This window comes from Mixophyes fleayi, chromosome 2 (assembly GCF_038048845.1).
Source record: "Mixophyes fleayi isolate aMixFle1 chromosome 2, aMixFle1.hap1, whole genome shotgun sequence".
NCBI classification, from domain to species: Eukaryota; Metazoa; Chordata; class Amphibia; order Anura; family Limnodynastidae; genus Mixophyes; species Mixophyes fleayi.
The window spans coordinates 262,347,902-262,366,754 of NC_134403.1; positions in this window are offsets into that span (position 1 = coordinate 262,347,902).

Genomic DNA, 18,853 nt, shown 5'->3' on the forward strand with positions numbered 1-18,853 from the left:
CATACTGTCGCATTGGTGAACAAATCCTCTATTGCCAACACAATTGAAATCATGTCGGTGGCAAAACCAAAACCAAAGAGCTCAGATAGTGAGCCTCCCTCCTCACTCAACTTTAATATCCCCTCCCCTTCCCACACTTACCATCTTTTATCCGGCGCTGCAGAGGCCGGGACTTCTGCCTTCTTCTACCTTCTGCACACGTGGGGCGGCGCGCACATCATGTGATATGCGCTGTCACATGATTTCACAAAAAGAGAGAGAAGAAAGCAGGGGAGGGTCGGATCCGATTACGATCCGTGGACGCAAACATTAGTACAGTTGGTGCCTCTCCCGGCACTAGCCTGTCAATCCACCCTGTGTGCGGGGCTGACATTCAGCCCTGGTGCCAGGAGTTGCTGCTGCTCGAGCCTGCAGGGGGACGGATCGGCCCATCTGACCATCGGCCCTTCTGGCATTTGCCAGAAATGCCAGATGGCCAGTCCGGCCCTGACAGCATATCATGTGTATAAGCATGTTCTAAAAGTGTTGCCCATAAATTTTCTGTAGGTGTGTAGTTATTGGGTATCACTGGGTTAAACATACTCTTTGCTTCTCAATGGTAATAAAATTCATACTCACTTGTCCAGATACAGAAGTCATTGTTGTTCTGTGTTACTTCTCCCTGTAGTAATAATGGTCCCCTTAAGCCTCCGAGACTTAAAAATGCTGCTTCCAGAAAGACCCTCTTCAGTTCAGGAATGTCTTTTTCTTCTCAGCAGGACCCTTCCAAAGGAATGTTCCAACCTTGAAAAGGGAACCTGGGATCCAGGATCTACAATATCCGCACATCCCCAAGAAGGTACGGATTTGCTGTTGGTTCTGTGGCAGAGTCATGTGTTGTATTGCCTGGATTCTGTCCGTTGTCAAGTGTCTTAGCCCCTGGGTGAGACAATGTCCTAAGTATTAAACCTTAGTCTGACATGGGTGTAACTTGTCATTTGCAATCTTGTGTCCTGTTTGTGAAAGATGAAGCAACAACAATTTAGTATCATGTAAACATGACATAAACGAATCGGAGCACAACAACAAATCGTCTACGTATTGAATTAGAACAGACCCATTGCTTGGTTGGAAGGATTGCAAGCAGTCATTTAAGGCTTGGGAGAAAATACTAGGACTGTCAATGAACCCCTGGGGTATTCTTGTCCATGTATATTGCACCCCTTTGTAGGAGAATGCAAAAAGATATTGAAAGTCAGGGTGAAGAGGGATCGAGAAAAAGGCAGAACAGAGATCAATGACAGTGAAATGACTGGCAGCCAGTGGAATCTGCATAAGGATGACAGCTGGATTGGGCACTACGGGGAATTGGCTCTCAACAACTTTGTTAACTCCCCTTAAGTCCTGTAAAATATATGGAGTCTCCGGCGCTAATTGGTATTTGAAAAAATAAAACAAAACAACAAATGCAGCAAATCAATAGAGGAAGTGCCAATCCTCTAAAACCACACATATAATACAAAAAAACAGATTGCGCAAATGATGTTTATATATAAAAATATATGTACATATAATAAAAACCAGACAGAAATTCAGCTATCCAACAAACTGATTCTCAACTGGATACATGTGTAAACAATAATAGAGTATTCCAAATATTATCACATATGGCTGTGAGCAGACACAAGGCGGTCTATAGATATATAATCAGCGAATATCATATGCATGAAAAAACTCTCAAATAGTTCCACAATTTGAACAGATCCGCAACCAAACAGATTGATATAAGGTTGTTTCTTAATATTGTGAACACAGATTCCGTTCCAAGTTCTTATTCCAGTGGATTAGTTCACTAATTCTGATAATAATGTTCCATAAAACAGATATATTGATGCATAAATTCACACATGTTTTGCATACTTCTGTTTTGTAAACTAGTCGTGCGATGTAAGCATATGCAGCTCATCCACCGTATAAATGGTTAATGCGGCTAATATTGTAATCACCACTCTACCGGTCATAGATGAAAATGTAGGGCTTTCCCGCCTCAAGAAAGATATAGATCCTGGACACCTATCCGGTGATATGAGCAGCTTGTTAGAGTCCGGGCTGTGCCTGGGTATTGTCTTGTCTCCGACCAATAAGCGGCTTTCTGATCCAGGCTGTGCCTGTGTGTGGTGCGCACCACAAAAAAGTATCCGGACTGCAAATCAGATGTAGGAACGTGGATCCTCTAAATATACAAATAGCGCCTCTTAGACACAATGTTACAGAGTCTTCATAATAACAATGAGGCTAAGGATGAGCACATACTCATAAGGTAGAGAGTAAACTTGCAACGCGTTTCGTCTGTCTGAGCAGACTTTTTCAAGCAGTCATTCCCCTTAAGTCCTGGACTAATCTATAGCCCCTCCCCTCACTCAAATGCAATGTACGGTATCGCTGGGGGTTCCCCTTCAGCCTACATGCAATCCATAATGGAAAATAAGCTCTTCTGAGAGATCCCTCAGACCTTGAGGACTTATGCTCGACTCTGGATCTACCTCATGTGCCTTTGCAAGAATAGTGAGAGGGCTCCACTAGACTCTGACCATCGCCCCTTTCACAGCGGACGCAATGGCAACAAGTTTGCCTATCAAGCAGGAGCCCTACGTATACCCCCGCCCCCTAACCTGAATGACATTCCGTGACTTGCCACACAGATGTTGCAGAACTAACTTCTTCTGGTCACTCTGGATTGTCTGCAACTACCTCAATTTTGCAGAACTGTGTCTGCCATACATAAGCTAATCGACCCTGCACATCCCTGCATTGTTTGAGAAGGAGACTCCTTACAGCCCCGCTGATATTACTTTATCTGTAAGCGCTACGGAATATGTTGGCGCTATATAATTAAATGATGATGATGATGATCTGTACTCTTGGTTTCTTGCATAAATATACCATTACCACTTAGGATGGTGTCTGTTTTTACGTAATAACTATTCTTGCTTTTTGAGGTTTGTTTAGGTTGCTTTACAAAAGCTCTTTTCCTTTTTTAGAACACAGATTGTTTAGTTTCAGTGTGTTTGTTATGCTCATTATATTTGTATGTTGGGGGAGGTGGCTGCAGCCTTGCCCTTGTTCATCACACTGCTTGATTTCTTCTTGCCACTATGTACTTAGTTGATCCCTACATGATATCTAGGTGCGATATGTTGTTTTTGTATTTGTGTTAGTCTTCTGTCTCTGATGCCTGCTTCTCCCATCTTTTCGCCTCACTGGGCACTGTCCTGTTGTTTCAACCCCCACCATTCCTCTCTCCTGCCCCCCCATCCCTCCCGCTGACTCCTCAACTTCCTGCTTCTCTGTCCCCCTTGATTTATGCAAACCACAAATAATCTTGTAGCTATCCCTCTTGCCTCTGGCCATTCCCTTAAAGTTTACTCCATAAATGCCAAGAACCTTAATGTCCCTGAGAAAAGATCCCAGGCACTCCATTTTTCCATTCTGACAGGGCTGATGTGGTCTTTATCCAGGAGACCCACTTCAAACTAGATTGGGCACCTCTTCTCCATAGCAAGCATTATCGCCATGCATTTATAGTAACTGCCCCTCCAGGAAAACAAAAGGTTTTGCGGTTTTACTCTATAAGTTCTTGCAGCTCTCTGACATATCCCACTACTCCTTCGATGAGGGCCAGAGGCTTCTTGTGAAGTGTAATATTTTTCACCACCAATTTACATTTGTCAATGCTTATGTCCTCAATCAGCACCAGGCAACTTTCCTGGCAACAACTTTGCCTGGAGCATCACTTAGAGGGGATGGTGGTGTTCGGGTGCAAATTGAATTGGACTATGGATTCAGGTGGGACTCTAACCGCTGAGTTCCACAAACGCAATCTAAACAAGACCAGATTAGGGATTACCTCCAGAGATGCAATTTCCCCAAGGTATCGGAGTCTGCCAGTCTGTCAGGGAGATTCTGGACCATCCCTTTACCCTGAAAGGCCATTTTCTCCACGCCAGCTGGCAAAAACCCTGGGCCCGATGGGTTCACGATTGGCTATTATAAAATGTTTGACCAAGTGTTGAATCCCCTGCATTTGGAGGCCTTAAATGAGATCTCTGACAAATCTAGCTTCTCCCGGCAGTCACATATTACAATCACCCTTAAAGATGGTAAGGACCCCGCCCTGTGCTCTAGCTATTATCCGATTTCCCTGTTAAATGTTGACCTAAAACTTTTTGCGAAAATGACAGCTAAACGCCTGAAGATCCTCCTGCCGAATTTAATTCCTAGTGACCAAGTCTGCTTACTCGGCCCGGGATAACACCACTAAGATTATTGACCTGATGCACTTCATAGAAGGAGGGCGCACCCCTGCCTTGCTGCTGTCAACTGATGCGGAAAAAGACAGGGTGGACTGGCAATTCTCTATCCACAATGGCATGCATCAAGGATGCCCGCTTTCCCCCTTGACATTTGTTCTTTGCATGGAGACCCTGACCCGGTCCATTAGCCCTGATGTGTCTGGGGTGCGGGTGGGGGGGAGGAACAAAAATTAGCCCTTTTTGCGGACAACTTGCTGGCATCGATTATCAACACTACGATTTCATAGCCTAATTTAATGCTTGAATTTAAGAAGTTTGGTGTATTATCCAACTTCAAAATTCTGGGTGGAGACGTTGTACAAATTTCTCTCTAGCTGGTACAGGTGTCCCTCCCAATTATGTAAAATGCACCCCCCTCCACATTTGGTGGCCATGCCCTGTAATAGAGCTATTCTTCTGTAAGGTAAGAGCAGTCACGGAGGACATTATGGGTTGCCCAGTCACCGAGAGCCCCAGTTTCTGGCTGTTCAACCTCCCCGATGTTTCCATCTCCCAAATATTTACTATGCCCTTTAAGCAACGCTGTTATAACGGTCATCTCAGTTCACTGTTGGACTCCTGTATCTCCTGGCGCGCGGAAGTGGTTTAGACGGATAGACCTTTATAGGCTCATGGATGATATCACCTCATCTAACCAAAAGAAACTCATTGATTATAAGGCTATGTGGCTCCGCTAGCTTGAATTTAAGGAGTCTCCATCTTACTGCTCTTTCAAGGACTGTGAATAGGCATTTGTCGCCTGGAGACTGACTGCGTGGGTACTCTGATGGATAGGCATACTGTGTTTGTCCTTATTTGGCGTTTCCTCCCTCACTCAACTACTATAATATCGTGAGGAGTCGCCCCCTCCTCCCTACCCCTATCCCTTTCCCCACTCTTCTTCTCACTCTTTCCCACTCACCCTCCTTGCTTCTTTCCTCTCTCTCTCTCTTGTTTGTCGTGTGTTGTTTGCCTTTACAGCTTGTGTATTTTCTATTGGTTGATGAACTGCAATATTTTTATATAACTTCATTCTTGTATTGTGTTCCATCTGTTGTGAGAATCCCTCAATATTTTCAATAAGAGAAGATTACACAAAAAAATTATTAGTATCTCATAGAATACAAAGCTTTGGCATTCAAGGTTTACCTTGATTATGTAATGAGAGTAAGTGAGCCTTTGTGTTACATATAGATTAAAAAGTGCAAATGCAGGAAAGTACTAATGTTTATTTGTATCTGTAAAAAATTACACGTGTACTTTAGACCCTACAATATGATTAGTATAGATGCCACATAATGTGAGAAGGGGTTCTCAGGCTTCTATGACCTGAAATAGATCTCTTGTAGGGGCTTCCCTAAAATCCTGATAGCTTAGGGTAGTAGGGTGGTTAGAAGCACTTTAAGGAAACCTTAGGGATGAGTGAACCCCCCTTGGAGTGTCTTCTTATATGACCCAAACATCATGTAAAGTGCCTAGATCAAAATCAATGTTCAGGCCCATGGTGAGAGAGAGTTTAACTTATATATACATCTTACTTCTTCCCTAGAGATGTTTGTGACATAGTCTCCTTCTCTCCAGTGTGCTCTTACTGTTTAATCATTAGGAATTTCAGGTTTGATGGGTGACAATTATGGCTCATGAGAAGAGGTCATATACACTGTGTACTTTTTCTTGATGTTTCTTACATGTTCTAAGGGGCATATTCAATTCTTCTGATTCCCCACCGCATTAAAACTACTACCATTATTACGGTAATAGTTAGTTGGATTTCAGCTCGCGGCTCAGGGAGCTGCGAGCTGAAATCCAGCGAGAAAACGACCATAATAATGTTTTTTCCGCGCACTATTACCGTAATAATGGTAATAGTGCGCAGAGTGCGAGATTTTCGGCGTTTCCGTCGACAATTGAATATGCCCCTAATAGTCTTATAGTCCACATGGACATTGAAGGAGATAAATAACTCCTGCTGTGTCACATGTGATTTTGTCTTTAATTGGGAAGGCCCTCTTGTTAGAGTGTGAAAGAAATTCTGTTACTGGTTTGGTGGTGTTACTGTTGGTGATCTTGAAAACCTACCATCTGTTAAAGAAATAAAAAACAGCCTTCCTTTCCTTTAGCTAGGTTTCATAAGGAATGCTCTTTTTCACTGGTATTGCGCTTATGACTGGGTTGTTTCTTCAGGGTTTTTTCTGTCTTTCAAGTATTATATTTTGGAGGTTTTCATATTTTCTTATAATGGGCCAGTACTTGTGTATAATTTGTTCAATGACCCTAGAGTGGTCGCTGAATTGTGTTGTGCATATGGTTTTCTTGTTGTGTTGCATCTTCATTTTTTTGTGCCAACATTTTCTTTCTCTCAATCTGGTCTTAAAAGCATTTGCGTGTTCTTTGAAGTCAGAAATATTAGAACTAAAGATGCTCACTGACCCCCGTGTTTTGGTTTTGGTTTTGGATCTGGATTACCTTAGTGTTTTGGTTTTGGTTTTGCCAAACCGTCATTGCGTGTTTTGGTTTTGTTTTTTTTTTTTAGTTTTGTTTTGCTATTTTGTTTAAAAATCAATGTTTTTGGGCCTAAAATAACCAAATTTAGTGCTCCACCTGTTTCTTGGATAAGTAATGTAATTGTAAAGCTAATAAATTATCCAAAAAAAGTTTAATTCCTGGTAGGCCATCATTAATTCTACACACAAACCAGATTGTCTTCCTCTCCATCTATGAATATTGGCAATGCAGCCATCGTCTTTGTATATTGAATATTGTACAGGCTATAACGGCTGAATTTTTTTGTATTTTCTACAACTGGAGGGGGGTCTAGAGAGACAGAAACCAAACTGCCTTTGTCCATTTCTTTACATATTTAAGTATAAGTGTAGGGTGTAATATACAATTACACCCTACACTTATACGTAAATCATGGTTGCCAACTCTCCCGGAACGTCCGAGAGACTCCCGGAACACTGGAAAATCTCCCGGACTCCCGGGAGAGTACTCTAAAATCCCGAATTTCGCGGCAGAGCGGTGATTGAAAACTGCGCATGCTCCGATGACGACGGCGGCGCCGATGACGTCATCGGCGTGATGACGCGACGCGCGGCCTCTCCCCCAGAACACCCCGGCCATTGCAGAGCACGGAGCTCCCACGCACATGCCCTCTGGATAAAATATATACAGCTGGAGAGTGGAGACCAGTAAGTGAGGACTCGGAGCTCGGAGGCATATATAACAAAGCCAACAGGTAATTACCATCTAATACTGCTTTCCAACAAGACAGCTTGCAGAAAAATTTTGATTAATGTTTTATAGTGCTTCAAACTTATAGCTGAGTTACCTGGACCATATACGGAGGTGGCAGATAACTCAGTTGTAAGTTTGAAGAACTATAAAACATTAATCAATATTTTTCTGCAAGCTGTCTTGTTTGATGATTTATTTTAAATGAATTAATAATACTTTTTAATGGGGTAGGAATGCTTATTGTAGTTAGGGGGCCGAGAGGGATGAGAGGGCTGAGAGGGATGAGAGGGGCCTTTATTATAGATAGAGGAGAGTGAGAGGGGCCTTTATTACAGAGAGGGGAGAGAGAGGGGGGCCTTTATTACAGAGAGGGGGGGAGAGAGAGGGGCCTTTATTATATAGATAGGGAAGAGAGGAAGGGGCCTTTATTATAGATAGGGAAGAGAGGAGGGGGCATTTATTATACAGAGGAGAGAGAGGGGCCTTAATTTCAGAGGGGGGAGAGACAGAGGGGCCTTAATTACAGAGGGGGGGTGTTTATTGCAGAGAGAGGGGGAGAGACATAAGGGGGGGCAGTTTTATTATAGACATGGGAGAATGATAAAGTGGGGAGAAAGTGAGAGACCTTAAGTACAGCAAAGAGAAACTGAGAGATTGGCTTTTATTACAGTGAAGGGAGAGCGAGCAGTGCCTTTATCACATAGGGAGGGGGCCTTTATTGCAGAAATCATGGAGAGAAATAGAGATTGGCCTTTATTACAGAGAGGGTCACGCCCAGTGGGCGGAGCTGGTCATGCCCAGTGGGCGGAGCTGGTCACGCCCACAATGGTTTTTACAATCTCCCTGAAATTAATTTTCAAAAGTTGGCAAGTATGACTTAAATATGTAAAGAAATGGACAAAGGCAGTTTGGTTTCTGTCTCTCTAGGCCCCCTCCACTTGTCGAAAGTACCAAAAAATTCAGCCATTATAGACTGTACAATATTAATTGAAATGGAGAAAGCCAGTTTGGTTTCTGTCTCTCTAGGCCCCCCTCCACTTGTTGAAAATACAAAAAATTTTAGCCGTTATAGACTGTACAATATTAAGAGAAATTAAGGAGAAATTGCCCAAACAGCAGCCTTTCAAGACGGTACGTGATATGGAAATGCCCCAAGTCTCTTTCCTCTTTTGGGGTAGATTGCACCCTACACTTACATAGAAAGTTTTAAAAAGATGTTATCGTCATCATCTTCAGCTTCATCCTCACCCTCATCAGTGTGTACGTCATCATCACAGACTATCAATTGATCGCCGCTTGAATCCGCCATTAGAGAACAGTCAGTGCTTGGATGTCTTGGATGGTGAAGGCCTTCCTCGTGGAAGATGTAGTTCATTTTTATAAACATCATTTTCTCTACATTTTTGGGAAGTAACCTTCTACGGCGATCACTGACTAAGTTCCCTGCTGTGCTGAACACTCATTCAGAGTACACACTGGAGGTTAAGTATTGCAAAGCAAGTTTGTACATGGGTTTCCAAATGCCCTGCTTTTCTTCCCAGTAAGGAAAGGGACTGTCTGACATTTCCATATCAATTACCTCTTGAAAATAATCCTCCACCATCATTTGCATGGTAATACTCATATTGGATGGAGTTATGGGCAAGGTCACTGATTTTTTTGAAAAATCCTTCAAACCAGCCCAGATGTTAAACTGTTCTGGTCTGCCCTCTGCGTCCTCCCTGCTTCTTTTTTGAAAATTCAATTTTTTACGAGCAGCAGCTGCTTGAAAAACTGAAGAAGGAAACGTCGTCAAGCCAAGGCCCAGTTCAGCGGACAACTTGCTGAGCAATAGCTCCTTGCAAAAGTTCACATATCGTTTATTTTGAAGCAACGACTCAATGTAGGATCAAGCACAGTGGCCAAAACGTACTGATCCGAGTTCAAGATCTTAATAACTCGAGGATTATTGTGAAGCGAATTAAGTACTTGATTGACAAGGCCAACATACTTTGCGAAATTGCTTGCTTTCATCTCCTCCTTCAGCTTCTCAAGCTGCTTTTCCAATAGTCTGATTAAAGGAATGACTTGGCTCAAACTAGCAGAATCTGCACTCACTTCACACGTCACAACTTCAAATGGTTTCAGCACCTTACACAGCACTGAAAGGATTCCCCACTGTGCAAGAGTGAGATACATGCCCCCTCCTTTCCCAATGTCATGGCTTGTGCAATATGCTTGGATGGCTTTGCGCTGTTCCTTCATCCCCTAAAGCATGTACAGGGTGGAATTCCATCTAGTTACCACCTCTTGCTTAAGTTGGTGGCAGGGCAAGTTAAACTGCTCTTGGAGCTGCTGTAATCTTCTACATGCTGTGGCTGAATGCCTGAAATGGCCTGAAATCTTACGGGCCACCGAAAGCATCTCCTGCACCTCACGGTTATTTCGTAGGAAGCTCTGCACCACTAAGGTGATGGTGTGAGCAAAACAGGAAATGTGCTGGAAATCACCCAGCTGTAATGCTCGCACTATATTGTTGGCGTTATCAGAAATGACATATCCTGGGGAGAGTCCAAGTGGTATAAGCCATGTATCAATCACATCTCTTAGTTTGCGTAACAAATTGTCAGCTGTATGGCTGTTAGTGAAGCCAGTGATACAGATACAAAGAGTGGCCTGCCTGTGACAAATGTTACGTAGTGGTGTACATGCTGCTGCTGTTCCTGCTGGTGAAGGTGAATCACCAACCCAGTGGGCTGTCACATTCATATAGTCTTTGGTTTGACCACTTCCACTTGTCCACATATCTGTGGTTAAGTGGACAGTGGGCAGATTGGCATTTTTCAGCGCAATCTCTACATTTCTACACACTTTTTGGTAGAGTTGTGGAATAGCTTTACGGCAAAAATAGTGTTGCGATGGAATTCTGTAATGCGGACACAAAACCTCAATTAACTGTGAAAAACCAGCTGTGTTTATTGTGGATATTGGACGCATATCTAACACTAACATGGCTGCCATGGCGTCTGTGATTCGCTTGGCGACTGGGTGACTGCTGTCATATTTGCTTCCCCTAGTAAATGATTGTTTCACAGTTAATTTTTGAAATGTAGGACTGCTCTTTTTCTTGGCCTTCCTCTGGGCTGACGATTCACCCCCAGCAGCAGCAACAGCAACAGCAGCAGCGGGACTAACGCTTTCTTCAGAGGAATCAATAATAGTGCAGGAGTCATCCAGCCTTAATAAGAGGGATGCAGGGCTAACTCTGAGCGCTACTGAGGATATTGATGAGGATGGTGTGGTGGGTGCATTTTGTAGTTGTCGGGATGTCGGTGAGCGGAGGGTCCTAGTTGATGATGGAGTGCTTCTAATTTTTTTGGAAGAACTTTCAGCTTTTCCCAACACTTTGTCATGAACTCTCGTCAAATGGCGTAACATAGACGATGTTCCAAGATGGTTATGGTCCCTCCCTCGACTGACTGTGGCTTGATATGCACTACAAATGGCTATACAGTTGTTGTCTGGATTGGGGTAGAAATAATTCCACACATAAAAAGTGGATTTTTTTGTTTTATGGCCTGGCATGACAATGGCCTTTTTCTTGTCACGTGCCAGAACTGCTGCCACTGGTGCAAGACTTACACAAACAACCTCATCCTCATCAACATCCTCATTAGCGCCCTCCTCACCTACACAAATCTCCCCCTCATCCTCTTCTATTTCCAAAGTGGCATCCTCAATTTGTGTATCAGCGGCTACACTCGGGCTGTTCAGGCACACATCAGCAGAACTGCTGAAAGGGTCCCTCTTTATGGGTACACTAACAGAATGCTCACGCTTAGACATCCCACTGTTGGATGGACTTTCCACAGGGATTGGTGTCATTTCTGATTCAGAGCAAACATTATCCTCTACTGCCTTACTGTTATCTTGCAGCTCGGCTTTGACGCGTAACAGTAGTTGTGCACCACTTGTAGGCTCGGTAACATTTTTTGATCTGCCACTAATAGAGAAAGGTGAAGGCCTCATTCTCTCTTTGCCACTGCGTGTGTAGAATGGCATGTTGGCAAAAAAAAAATTATCGGCACTTAACTTTTCCTCAGTTACACTTCTTTTTCGCTTAAACACGGTAAAAAAAAAATTGTGTGTGTTTTTTTGACTGATTTCAAAAGACTGTGTAGTTTGACATCGCCTTTCCCAGATGACGTACTGGGAACACTACCATCAGGACTGGTGACAGAACCTAGTTGCTTATTCTGCTCATATGTGGACTGCTTTGAATCTATTATGAGCCCAAAGCAGTTGTAGTGCTACAAATTGTTTTAGATACTGCTGACAAATATGACCTTTGACAGCCAGAAAAATTAATGCAAAAGAATGGGGGACACCCCAAAAGCACTTGGAGTGCTAAATATTATTTTTTTAGACTGCTGACAAACAGGACTTTTGACAGCCAGAAAAATGAATGCAAAGTATGGGGGACACCCCAAAAGCACTTGGAGTGCTGAATATTATTTTTTTAGACTGTGACAAACAGGACTTTTGACAGCCAGAAAACTGAATGCAAAGAATGGGGGACACCCCAAAAGCACTTGGAGTGCTAAATATAATTTTTTTTAGACTGCTGACAAATAGGACTTTTGACAGCCAGAAAAATTAAAACAAAATAATGAGGAACACCCCAAAAGCACTTGGAGTGCCAGAAACTGCACAAAAACCCTCCTCTATCCTCCTCTTACTGCTGTAACAACTGGTATTAAGATTAGAATGGTATTGAATAGAAACAATAATGTGTCCAATTACTGCTATGTCCCTGCGCTGATATAGCCAGTGTGACCTGACCCTGCTTTCTCCCTCAAATGGCGATGGATTGCTGTGGAGGCTGGTATTTATGCTTTTCAAATCTCGCGAGAACCGAGCTCAGAAATACCAATACGTCACAATGACGTTTTGCCTCGATTTCAAATCCGAACGGGCGGGAGAGTACCGAGCGTGCTCGGCTCGGTACACGGATAGGCTAAATTTGGATGAATAAAGGCCCCTCTCACTCTCTAATTAGAACAAATTCTTCTCAATCTTCTAAACTGTCCTCCCACAATATTTCTCAACCAATTTCTATAGTAATTCCAAGTTGCTAATGATATTTTTTAATACACCAGGGGGTAAATGTATCAAGCTGAGAGTTTTCCGGCGGGTTTGAAAAGTGGAGATATTGCCTATAGCAACCAATCAGATTCTAGCTGTCATTTTGTAGAATGTACTAAATAAATGATAGCTAGAATCTGATTGGTTTTTCAAACCTCCTGAAAACTCTCAGCTTGATACATTTACCCCCAGTTATTATCAATGCTAAGTATTGCAAGTCATTGCAAATCATTATAAATGATCAAAAATCATTTTTAATGTAATGCAGTTTCATGTGCATGAAAGCTTTATTGAATGTTTATTGGTGTCAACAATCCCTTAGTAGTGTATATCACATTGTCTAGCCATAGCCATTTCTCTGCTGTCTGCAGTTTCCTAACTTCTGGACTATTGCATTAATTTCTGCTTTGGCCTAGAAGTCTATCACAATGTTATTGGACACACATAATCAGTCTCATGTAACATTTAACAATTTAACATGTTTAACGTTATGTGATTTGATCTGTGTTGAAAATAATCATTTAAAATGGGCAACACACTCCTGTAAAAAATCTGTTTGGCAATGAGATTTTAATCATTTGTCTGCCACCAGTTTGCAAAGTTTTCGGTGATGACGTTAATTCACAAGTGTATTATTCCCACTGTGCACTGTATTCCCACAGGTGTAGGATACGATAACTTTGGTTGCAGTATGTCAGCAGCTGGTACAAACCATGTGACTTGGTTTAGGAAGTGAGATAGTATCGCTATAGGTGCCAGACCTCAGAGTGGCTCAGTTTAGGAAGGGCAGAGAGAGGAGGGGGCATTAGCATTAGCTAGAACTTTATGTAAAAAGGAAGCTGCCCCGGACGCTTGAGAGAGAAGCCAGCATCCTCCCTCCGTCTAACTTCAGCCCACAATAACACAAAGATAAGCTTAATAAAAAAACAAGATTGGAGATACAGTAGTAGAGGTTTGCTTACACCTGCATACTCACATTAATGCTGCAAGGGGTTGTCAAAAAGCAGAATGAAAATATTGTTTTATTTCCAGTGGGACAGACCAAAGCCATTTGTTTAGCACAATAATGTCATCGCCTAAGTTATAAGATAGTAAAAATTAAATTTTTAAGAATTTAATTTGTAGCAATAAATTTGCCTGCATGTAACTTGTGGAGCCTGTGCTCACCTATTCTGGGAGGCTGGATTCTGGCAGTGTTAAAACAGGGGAGAAGAAGTCATTGGCTTGGAAACTACACATGCCAGTATGCCCAAGTATTTAAGAGACCAGAAGTAACAGGCACGGGCTGGCGGACGTCAGCCCGGGGGGCACACGCCGCACAGGCGGCTGCATCACATGACACGTGATGCGGCCGCGTCATCAATGACGCGGCCGCATCACATTTATATTACTTCCAGGGGGCGGGCAGCCCTAGCAGCCGTGATTCTGAGCGGCCCGGGGGGCCGATGCCCCCCTGCCCCCCGGCCCAGCCCGCCCCTAAGAAGTAATATTAGAGCCCATCACTTGTAGAGATGTTCAAGGCAGAGAGGGAGAAGAGCTGGAGTGTGGCCAGAGAAAAAGGAGGCTAGGCCATTTCCAGGACCACAGCCTTACTGAATGGAGCCAATGGATGATGAGAGACAGTGTAGCTATGTGCACTGAGCTTGCCAGGGAGCACAAGAGCCATAGGGAGAGTGAGAACTGTGGAGAAAAAAATCTGCTGCTAGAGTTGCAGTCCCCACAATAGAGAGACTGAATGCCATGAGTAAGGCTGTATACTCCTTAAAAAAAGTGCTGCCTGTCTAATAAAGCAGTGACATTACTAGAGAGGGCTGCCAGAATTGAAGAGAGTGCCACCATTCCCAGAGAGGAGTCTGCAAGTGCCAAAGAGTAAGCCGCAGAGATGGAGAACAACCTGCCTTAGGACCAGAGAGTTCAGGTCCAATCCAGAGGTCCATAGGGAGTCTAAGTCCAATCCAGAATTCTAAAGGGGATCTGGATCCAAAGAAGAGGTCCAGAGGGCATTCAGAAGTCTTCCAGTTGTTTGCAGAGTGTCTTCAATTGTTCCAGGTGCCCCTGGTGAGGTGAGTCATTAGTGACCCATTCAGGTCTTTGATCCATATTTCCAGTCCTATACTGGGTTAGCTTGGGCTGGGTCATTGGATTACCTGCATTTTTTTTCCTTTAGAATGTTCCTAATAGGCTGCTGAGCCAAGTTTCGCCCCAATTGCCTACAATTTGCCAGCCAGCCCCTGGGCATGGTGGGAAGGACAATCAGACACATAAGTCAATCTAGGTTCTTTGAGATATCTAGTCAAGCTAAGATCTGTTACTTCACCTGTGCTAGTTCATTAATGAATTACTTATACTTTGCATTCCACTTTCAATTATTATTTAACATTAATGAATGGTTTTAGTGGATTTGCATTTAGATTTGGATTTTAATCAAAAAAAGGAAGCGGCAAGCAGTATAACTGCAACACTGCAGACTTCTGTGAAGGAGTCCTGCAGTGGTGTAATGACGGTCTTGCATCTTTTAAGCCAACGCATAATAGAAGCATACCTGTGGCACTGCGGGACTCCATTTGAGTTCTGCAGAAGTAAGTAGACAACCGCGTGTTACATGCTGAAACTTCAAATATTAGTTACGTAAATAAAAAAAAAGAGCTGCTCATACTATGTGTCACGGGCACTAGGAGTTTTACCCAGAATTCACCAGGTGTAGCTACACTTACCAGAAGTGCAGACCTCTGGGTAGTGTGGTGAATCAGTGGAACCATACAGTAGAATAGAGGAAAGGAATGTCAATAGTATAAATGCTGAGTCTTGGCACCGTGGAACTGGGATGGTACAGCAGTTTAGTAAACAAGATAAAATGAGAAAAGAGTCCAAGTGCCTTAGCATGCAGGTAGCATATAGCAGGCCAGTACTTGATAACTGGATAACGTTAGGCAAAGACCAATCAACAATATAGTAGAAAAGTCAGCGACTTGCAGCTACAAAACAGAGGTACTTGTAGACTTTAGTCCAGCTAATAGGTACCATACAGAGTAGTAGCTATATCACAAGGAAACATGAATGGTCTACAGCTGGTAAATTTCACCACGGATATGTAGAGAAGACTTGTCCAGCGCAGGAGTGTAACAGAATAGCGTGAGTGGTCTGCAATTGGCAAGTTGTACCACTGATGTGAAGGGAAGACTTGTCCAGACGCAGGCATGGAATGGAGTAACGTGAGTGGTCTGCAATAGGCAAGTTTTACCACTGATGTGTAGAGAAGACTTGTCCAGGTGCAGGCATGTAATGGAGCAACGTGAGTGGTCTGCAATAGGCAAGTTGTACCACTGATGTGAAGGGAAGACTTGTCTAGGTGCAGGCGTGGAATGGAGTAACGTGTGTGGTCTACAATAGGCAAGTTGTACCACTGATGTGAAGGGAAGACTTGTCCAGGTGCAGGCATGTAACGGAGCAACGTGAGTGGTCTGCAATAGGCAAGTTGTACCACTGATGTATAGAGGAGACTTGTCCAGGAGCAGGCAGATAACGGAGGTAGCGAGAGTAGTCTGCAGCGGGTAAGTTCTACTACCGATGTGGAGAGGAGACTTGTCCAGAAGCAGGCAGGTAACGGAGGTAGCGAGAGTAGTCTGCAGCGGGTAAGTTCTACTACCGATGTGGAGAGAAGACTTGTCCAGAAGCAGGCAGGTAACGGAGGTAGCGAGAGTAGTCTGCAGCGGGTAAATTCTACTACCGATGTGGAGAGAAGACTTGTCCAGAAGCAGGCAGGTAACGGAGGTAGCGAGAGTAGTCTGCAGCGGGTAAATTCTACTACCAATGTGGAGAGGAGACTTGTCCAGAAGCAGGCCGGTAACGGAGGTAGCGAGAGTAGTCTGCAGCGGGTAAGTTCTACTACCGATGTGGAGAGGAGACTTGTCCAGAAGCAGGCAGGTAACGGATAACACGAGCAGAAACAGGAAACACCTCAGAGTCTCAAGGAATGAGAACCAAGAACAGGCAAAGGTAATAGGGCAACAGGTACCTTAAGTACTGAGAGGTGATTAATTACCCAATGAGACTAGAGGCGAGGTATTAACAGTTCAGGGTTTCTGCACATGCGCAATCTTAGTCAAGATGGCGGACGGCCGCGGCTCAGGAGAGGCGCCGGCAGGAGCCAGAGAGACCCATGTCCCAACCTAGAGGCACTAACAGTCCGATGAGTGACAGTACCCCCCCTTTTAAAGGTGGGCACAGAACACTTAGAACCAGGTTTGCCCGGATACTTGGAATAAAACTTTTTCAGAAAGCTGGAGCATTAAGATCATCTGCACGGATCCAAGAGCGCTCCTCTGGACCAAAACCTTTCCAATGCACTAGGAAGCGAAGGACTCCCCTAGAGATTTTAGCATCAAGTATATGAGTAATCTCAAACTCCTCCTCTTGTTGAGCTTGAACTGGGCGAGATACTGAAGAAGGAACAGAAAATCGGTTGATGATGAGAGGTTTGAGTAATGAAACGTGGAAGGAATTGGAGATATGAAGGTTCTTCGGTAAAGACAGCTTAAAACAAACAGGATTTATCACTTGAACGATTTTATAAGGACCAATAAAACGTGGAGCAAACTTCATGGAAGGAACCTTCAGGCGAATATTCTTGGTAGAAAGCCATACACGATCTCCAATTTTAAGTGCTGGAATTGCTCGCCTCTTTTTATCAGCAAAAATGTTATATCTTGAAGATGCCTTTTTCAAAGAGAATTTAACCTGAGCCCAAATGGATTTAAACTTTTGACATAAACCCTCCACAGCAGGAACTTGGGTGAGAGGGAGGGCAGGAAATTCTGGGAGAGACAGATGGTGACCGTATACAACAAATAATGGTGTTTTAGAAGATGACTCATGATACATATTATTATGGGCGAATTCGGCCCATGGAAGCAAATCTACCCAATTGTCCTGGTTGGCTGAAGAAAAAATTCCTATGAAAGTCTCTAGATCTTGATTGACTCTCTCGGTCTGTCCATTTGATTAAGGTTGGTATGACGATGATAGTGACAGTTGGATACCCAAGGTTTTGCAAAGGGCTCGCCAAAATCTGGAGACAAACTGCACTCCTCTGTCTGAAACGATTTCAGATGGACATCCATGAATTCAAAATATTTCCTTGATGAAATGATCAGCCAATGTAGAAGAAGAAGGTAATCCTATCAAAGGGACGAAATGAGCCATCTTAGAGAATCTATCTACCACTACCCAAATGGTATTGCATTTCTTGCTGAGAGGAAGATCAGTAACAAAATTCATACTTATATGGGTCCATTTTTCAGAAGGAATGGGTTGTGGTTGAAGTAGACCCGCCGGTGTTCTACGGGAAACTTTAAATTGGGAACAAACATCACAAGCAGCCACAAACTCCTTGACATCTTTCCTAATAGAGGGCCACCAGTAACTACGAGAAATAATCTCTATTTTTTTCGTTCTCCAGAATGCCCAGCAAAACAAGAGGAATGACACCATGACAAAATCTTTTTACGAAGAAGTGGTGGAACAAAGGTTTTCCCAAACAGTAGAACATTGGTGGAAGAAGCAGCTAAACTGACACATTTAGGATACAGTATGGGACGATCAAAACAATCTTCAATATCAGAGGAAGAGGCCACCGCCCGAGACAATGCATCCGCTTTTTTATTCTTAGAAGCCGGTTTGAAGGTTATAATTAAGTCAAAGCGAGAGAAAAAAAGTGACTATCTTTCTTGTCGGGGGTTCATACATTGAGCTGATTGTAAATAGAGAAGATTTTTATGGTCAGTAAAAATAGTCACGGGGTGACGAGCACCCTCTGGTAGGTATCTCCACTCCTCCAAAGGCACCTTTATGGCTAATAGCTCCTTATCTCCGATAGTATAATTCTTCTCAGCAGGTAATAAACTTCGTGAGTAGAAAGCACAAGGATGGAATTTCTTTTGTTCAGATTTCTGAGATAGAATGGCTCCTAGTCCAACATTAGAGGCATCTACCTCAAGGAAAAAAGGAAGGGTAACATCAGGTTGTCGAAGAATAGGAGCAATTGAAAACGCCCTCTTGAGGAACTGAAATGCTTGAAGAGCCTCAGGAGACCATTGCTTGGTATTAGCACCCTTACGGGTAAGCGCCACAATAGAAGAGACAATGGAGGAGAAACCTTGAAT